Here is a 7,542-nt window from a genome sequence, read left to right on the forward strand (position 1 = left end):
TGGGAACAAAGGGCACGCGTGACCCACGTGTGTGCATGGGTGGTTACCTCCACGTGCAACTCCACTAAAGCCCTTGTGTGCATGTATGGGTAGCCCATCATCAGCGTCTGACGTGGTCACGTCTTTCCCCTGTGCGCATGAGCTAGGCGGCCTTTAAAAGCTGGATGCACCATTTTGCCCCCTCTCTCTCCGTACATTGTTTCCTCAGGCCTGTGATCACTTTTCTCCTCTAATAAACTCCTAAGTGGGTTTGTTCACATCTCGTGTCTTCTTCTTACTCATATCGGACATTTCAAGGCCAACATTGGAAAAGGGGATGAATCTTCCTCAGTCTGGCACCCAAAGGGACTGGCTGAGCCTTTGGAGGCCATCCATGGAAGAGAAAGTATAGCTTACATGGTCTGGCACCCCAAGGTCTTGCTGCCTCTAGGGATGTCATGGAAAGGGGGAAACAGTTTCCCTGCCTGGCCGCTCTGGAATGGTGGGCAAAACTTCATCAACCCAGCACTTCAAAGCATGGCCAGGCTTGGTGAGGTGAGGTGTGGAACATGGGATACATCTTCCCCAGCCTGGCACCCCAGAACCTGGGGGGCACCCCAGAACCTGGGGGGCACAGGATAGACCTGCTGTGGAGGAGGGAGCACTGTTTCAACAGGCTGCCACCCCAGGGTTGGTCCAGCCCTTGGGAGGCCAGCAGTGGATGACTATGCCGAGCTTCCCCAGTTTGTCACCCAGAGCCTAGTGTGTTGGGACCATTTGAAGTCCTGGCCTGTAGCTGCTCTTCCCTGCTAGAGATCTTTACTTTCCTTCTGATTTGAGTTACTGAAAGCTGTGTCAAAGTTGTTTACCAGCTCTGCTTCATGAGCACGTGTTGCCTTGGCCTTGAGGATCAGAGGATAAGGTTTTCACTTGTTGGCCCACTTGACTGTTGGGTATATAAGCCTCCATGGTACTATTGAATAGAGGGCTTCCAGTGACTAGAGGTCAGTGTCTTTGTCTCTCTGTTTGTCTCTGTGTGTGTTTGTGTGTTTCAACCACCAGCCCCTTGCCCGAAGCCCATGAACTGTATGGTAGCACATAGAGTGCAGACAGGCATTGTGCGCTGCACTAGTGGGCCTAAGGGAGGCCAGCCATAGAAGATGAGGCACAGCTTACCAGCCTGGCATGTTACAGACTGGCCAGTCCTGTGGAGGCCAGCTGTGACTGAGGCTGCAAAGTGTCCCTACCTAGTACCTTAGCAACTGGCAAGCCCTGTGGAGTTCAGCTGTTGAAAAGAGGGTACATCACCCTTGCCCTGGCACTCAAGAGACTGGCTGAACCTGGGGAGGCCAGCCATGGATGAGGGGGCACAGTTTCTCCAGCTTGGCACACCACAACCTAGCCGTCCCTGGGAAGTCCAGCTGTTGAAGAGGAGGCTCAGCTTTCTAGGGCATGGATGGCCAAGGGGAGTCCAGCCTTGGAATTGGGAGTTCAGTTTCCTTGGCCTGGATCCTCAGGCCTAGCTGGCACAGCTATCCTGTCTGTCACTCCAGGACCTGGCCAGCCCTGGGAAAACCAGCCATGGAATAATGACTGAGGTTCCCCAGCTTGACACCCCAGGGCCTGGCCATAACTAGGGAGACTAGTCATGGAAGAGGTTGTGAGATTTCCTAGCCTGGCACAGCAGCACCTGGTCAGCCCTGAAGAGACTAGTCATAGAGAGGGTTACAGTTGCCCTGACCACAGATTCCCAGGCAAGCACCCCAGTAATTGGCCAGCCTCAGAAAGACCAGCCGTGGAAGTGGGGACAGCCTGGCACCCCAGGAACTGGCTGACCCTAGGTAGTCCAGCCACAGAAGAGGTAGCCCAGCTTCTCTAACCTGGTGCACCAGGGCCTGGATGGACCTGGGGAGGCCAGCCATGAAAGAGGGAGCACAGCTTCCCCGGTTTGATATCCTAGGACTTGTCCAGAACAAGGGAGGTCTACCATAGAATTGGGGTGTAACTCCTCAGACTAGAAACCCAGGCCCTGTGTGGCCCTGGAGAAGCCAGCCATGGAAGAGGAAGTGCAGCTTCACTGACCAGGTACCTGAGGGCATGGCTGGAAATGAGGAGGCCAGCTGTGGAAGTAGGGAGGCAAATTTACCACATCTGTCACAGCCAGAACTGGGGATGCCAGCCTTGGAAGAAGGGGTGCACCTTCTTTGACCTGGGAGTCATGGAATTGTCAGTGCAGCTTCTCCAGCCTGGCACCACCAGTCCTGGGGAGTCCAGCCGTGGATAAGGGGGCTGAAAATTTGTGGCTTGGCATCCCAGGCCCTAGACAATCATTGGGAGGCATTCTGTGAAAGAGAGGATGAAGCTTCCATGACCAGGCCTTCCTGGGATGGCCAGCCCTGGGTAAACCAGCCGAGGAAGATGGAGCTTAGTTTTTTCAGCCTACTGCCTCAGGGACTGGCTGTTCCTGGGAAGGCCAGCTGTGGAAAGATGGACACAGCTTCCCAGGCATGGTGCCTCAGGAACTGACTGGCCCTGGGGAGACCAGTCAAGGAAGATGGAAGCAGCTTTCCTGTTCTGGCACATCAGGGCCTGGCCGGACCTCCGTATGCCAGCCGTGGAAGAGGGAACAGCGCTTGGGTGAGGATAATTGTGGAGGAAGGGCACAACTTCCCCATCTTGGGACTACAGGGCCTGACTGATCCTGGGGAAGCCATCCATGTTGGAGGGGACACAAATTCCCCAGCCTGGAACCTCAAGGCCTGGCCATTCCTGTGGAGGACAGCTAGGGAAGAGGGAACACTGATTCCCCAGCATAACACCTCAGGGCCTGGCTGGACTGGGTGGGTCAGTTGTAATGGAGGGTGTACAACTTCCAAAGTTTGGCACTCCAGGGCCTGGTAAGCCCTGAAGAGTGTTGCTGTGGAAGATGGGATGGAAATTCCACAGCCTGGTATCTTAGCATTTAGTTGTCCCTGGGGAGGTCATCTGTGGAAGAATGGACACAGTTTTTAAGGCCTGGCACCCCAGGAACTGACCAGCCCCCTGGGTAGACCAACTATGGAAGAGGTGTATATATTCCCAGCCTGGTATTCCAAGGACTGGCCAGAACTGACAAGGCCAGCCAAGGGTAAAGGAACATAGCTTTCCTAACCTGGCACCCAGGGCATGGCCTGTCCTGGAGAAGTCAGTCAAGGAAGAGGGTGCACTGGCATCCCAGCCCTGGCATCCAGAGTCTGGCTGGACATTGGGAGGCCAGCTGTAGAAGATGGAGCCCATCTTCCCCTGCCTTGCACTTTAGAGATTGACCAGCCCTGGGGAGGCCAACGGGGCAAGAGGGAGCATAGCTTCCACATCCTGGCAGCCCAGGGACTGCATGACCCTTGGAAGGCTAACCACAGATGAGGTGTCACAGATTCCCTGACCTGTCACCCCAAGGCCAGGCTGGCCCTGAAGATACCAGGCTTGGAAAAAGGGGCACAGTTTCCTTACCTGGCCTCCCAGGGGGCCAGGCTGGGCTAGCCAGTCATGGAAGAGGGGGCACATCTTTCTTAGCCTGGCACTCCAGGGACTGGCCAGGACTGGAGAGGCCAGCCAAGAAAGAGGGAGTGCAGTTTCCCCATACTGGCAGGCACTGGGGAGGCCAGCAATGAAAGAGCGTGTTGAGAGCTTCCATGTGCAGGCACCCCAGGACCTCCTGGAAAGCCCTCAGTAGGAAAGCCTTATGGAAGAAGGGTTGCCACTTCCCTGGCCTGGCACCACCGGGCTTTGTGGGCCCTTAATATTAAGGCAAGCAGTGGAAGAGGTGTCACAGATTCCCCAGACTGGCACCTTAGTTACTGCCTTGCCTTAGGGGGGCCAGCTGTGGAAGAGTGAGTACATCTTCCCTAGCCCAGGGACTGGCCGATCCTGAGGAGGCCATCTGACGAAGAGGGACTGCAGGGCCTGCAAGACTTGGGGAGGCCAACAGTTGAAAATGGTGCACAACTTCCCTGGCCTGCTGCACCAGGCCTTGGCTAGATTGGGTGAGGTCAGCTGTGCAAGAGAGGGCACAGCTTCCCCGGGCTGACACACCAGGGATTTGCCATCTCTGAAGAAGCCATTCATAGCAAAGGTGGCGCAATTGCCTGGCCTGGCACCCCAGGACCTGGCCAGCCCTGGGGAGAGCAGCTTCCCTGGCCTGCCACTCCAGGGTCTGACTGGTACTTGGGAGGCCTTTTACTGAAGAGGGTGCACAGCTTTCCCAGTCCGGCACCCCAGGGCATAACTGGAACTCTGGTGGCCAGCTGTGAAAATGGGGTTCAGTTCCCCTGCCTGACAGTCATGGAAGAGTGGACATATCTTCTCCATCCTGGCACTCAAGAGCCTGATCAGCCCTGGTAAGGTCAGTCACAGAAGAGGGGGTGTAATTCCCCTGACTGACAGCCATGGAATTGTGGGCACAATTTCCCCAACCTGGCACCATTGAGTTTGACCAGCCCCAGGGAGGCCAGGTGATGAGGAGGGACTCATCTAGCCCACCGTCGAGTTTGAGACACATCTACCTCAGCCTGTCACCATAGGACCTAGCTGGCCATGGAATAGGAGATGCAGCTACCTGGCTGGCACTCCAGAGCCTGGCTGGCCCTAGAGAGAGCAGCTGTTGAATAGGGGTGCAGATTCCACATGACCTGGCACCACAGCACCTGGCTGGCCCTAGAGAGGACTGCCGTGGAAGAGAGAGCGCAATCTTCCCCAGTCTGAAACACCAGGGAGAGGCTGATGCTGGGAATGCCAGCTGCGGAAAAGAGGGTGAAGCATCCTCGACCTGGGACCCAGGGCCTGGTCAGTTCTGGGGAGGCTAGCCATGGAGTTTGAAATGCCGCATCCCCAGTCTGTCATCCCAGGGCCTCGTTTGCCCTGGAGAAGGCCACCTATGGAAGAGCAAGCACAGCCTTCCCAAGCTGGCAGCATTGGCCTTAGGGTGATCGGCCATGGAAGAGGGGGAGCAGCTTTTCTGACCTGGTACCCAAGGGTTTGCCCAGGCATGGGGAGGCCCGCAGTGGAAGAGGCTGTGCAGTTGCCCTGTCCTGGAACAGCTTGGCCCTGGTGAGGCCAGTTGTGGAAGAAGGGTACAGCTTCCCTGGACTGGCGCCATAAGGACTGGTGGGTCCAGGGATGTTGACCATGTAAGATGGGGCACAGCTTACTCAGCCTGGAACCCCAGGTCCTGGCTGGCCTGGAGGAGGGCAGCCATGGAAAAAGGTATGCAATTTTTTCCAGCCTCATAGCCCAGGGCCAGGCTGGTCCCAGGGGAGGCCAGCCATAAAAGATGGTGTGCAGCTTCCCTGACCTGGCATGTTGTGGTCTGACTGGCCCAGGGGATACCAGTCATGTGAGAGGGGGCATAGTTCCCCCGCCTGGCAGTTGTAGAACTGAGCCTGCAGCATTCTCAGTCTGACACCTCAGTGTCTGGCTTACCCAAGGGAGGACAGACAAGGAAGAGTGGGCACATTTACCCCTCCCTAGGACACTTGGGGTGGTTGAGTCTGGAGAAGTCAGCCGTGGAAGAGGGGAACAGCTTTCCTGACCTGGACCCCAGGGTCTGGTCAGCCCTCTGGAAGCCAGTCATGAAAGAGTGGGCAAAGCTTTCCCAGCCTGGTACCATAAGCCCTGGCATTACTAGTTGTGGATGAGGGGGAGCAGCTTCCCTGGCCTGACACCCAAGGGCTTGTGCAGGCAGTGAGTGGCCAGCAATGGAAGAGGGAGTACAATTTCCCAGGGACTGGCCAGCCTGGTGAGATGAGTCATAAAAGGGTGGGCACATCTTCCCAGCCGGGCATCCCAAGGCCTGGTTGGTACTGTAGGGGCCAGCCAGGGAAGAGGGTGTGCATATTCTATGGTCTGGTACCTCAGGGTATGGCTGACCCTTGGGAGGCCAGTCAGGCAAGATGGCATTCAATTTCCCCAGCCTGCAGCCCAGGGCTTGGCTGACCCTCCAGCAGCCAACCTTGGAAGAAGAGGTGCAGCTTCAATGGCCTGGCATCCTTGAACCTCGCCCAACCTTAAGAGGCCAGGCATAGAAGAAAGGTCACATCTTATTTGGCCTGGCACGCAAGAGCCTGGCAAGCCCTGAGGAGGTCAGCCATTGAAGAAAGGTGCAGTTGCTCTGGCCTGGAACCTTAGGAACTGGCCAGCCCTGGGTAATCCAGCGGTTTAGGAGCTGGCGTAACTTCCACTGCTTGGCACCCTAAAGCCTGGCTGGCCAGCCATAGAAGAGGAGCACAGCTTCCCTGGCCTGGCACCTTAGTAACTGGTCCACCCTGGGGAGGCCAGCCTTGGAAGTTGTGGCAGATTCCCCAGTATGGCACCCCAGGGTCTGGCCAGCCAAGAGGAAGTAAGCCATGGAAGAGGGGATGCAGTTCCCCTGCCTGGTATTCATGAATGTGTGGGCATATCTTCCCAGGCCTGGCACCCAAGGGCCTGGTCAGTCCTGGTGAGGGATGTTAATGAAGAGGGGTCACAGTTCTCCTACCTGGCTGTTGTGGAACTGTGGGTGTGCCATTCCCAGCCTGGCACCCCAAGGCCTGGCTGGCCCAGGGGAAGTCAGCCATGGAAGAGAGTAGCTTCCCCAATTTGGCACTCCAAGTACTGGCCAGCCCAGGGAGACCAGACATGAAAGAGTGGGCATATCTTCCCAGCCTGGCAGTCAAGAGCCTGACCATCTTTGGTAAGGCCAGCTTTGGAACACAGGGCACAGCTTCTTTGGTCTGACACCCAAAGGCTTGCTCAGGCTATGGGTGGCCAGCAATGGAAGAGGGAGGGCAGCTTCCCCATCCTGCAATCCCAGGGAATGGCTGGCCTTGGTGAGGCCAGTCATGAAAGACAGGGCACAGCTACCATGACCTTGCACTATAGAGACTGGTGGATTTAGGAGAAGTCAGCAGTGGAAGAGGGGACACAGCTTCTCCAGCCTGCCAACCCAGGGACTGGCTAGCCTGGGGAGACAAGTCATGGAAGAGTGGGCACATCTTTCCTGACCTGACAGCCCAGAGCCAGGCCGGCCTTGGGGAGAATAGCTGTGAAAGATGGGGCACATCTCCCCCAGCCTAATATCCCAAGGCATGGTCAGCACTGGGTATGCCAACCATGAAAGGGGGGGCATTGTCCCTGGCATGACACCTCAGCATTTTACTGTCACTTGGGCCAGCTGTGGAAGAATGTGTGCAGTGTAACAACATAAACTAATGCAGACAGATTGTAAAAATATATACAGCTTTAATGGAGAAATAGACTTACAGAACCACCGTTCCCGCGCAGACCAAGAAAGCAGAAGCAAGCCCTGTGAGCACGCTCGCCAGATTTATAAGTAAACATTGACCCGAGGCGAATACGTCCCCTAAGGGGTGGGACTTCTCTTTACATCTTCTACCCATGCTTCAGTGCCATAATGAAATGTATCAACATTCAGTGTATGCAAGACCCATTCTTCCAGGGGCACTGATCTGAGCTTTAAAGGCCCCAAAATCCTTTTGCATTCCACATTTGCATTTTCATAAGCCAAAGACTCAATCATTATACGTCTTG

This window comes from Microtus ochrogaster, chromosome 19 (assembly GCF_000317375.1).
Source record: "Microtus ochrogaster isolate Prairie Vole_2 chromosome 19, MicOch1.0, whole genome shotgun sequence".
Classification (NCBI taxonomy): Eukaryota; Metazoa; Chordata; class Mammalia; order Rodentia; family Cricetidae; genus Microtus; species Microtus ochrogaster.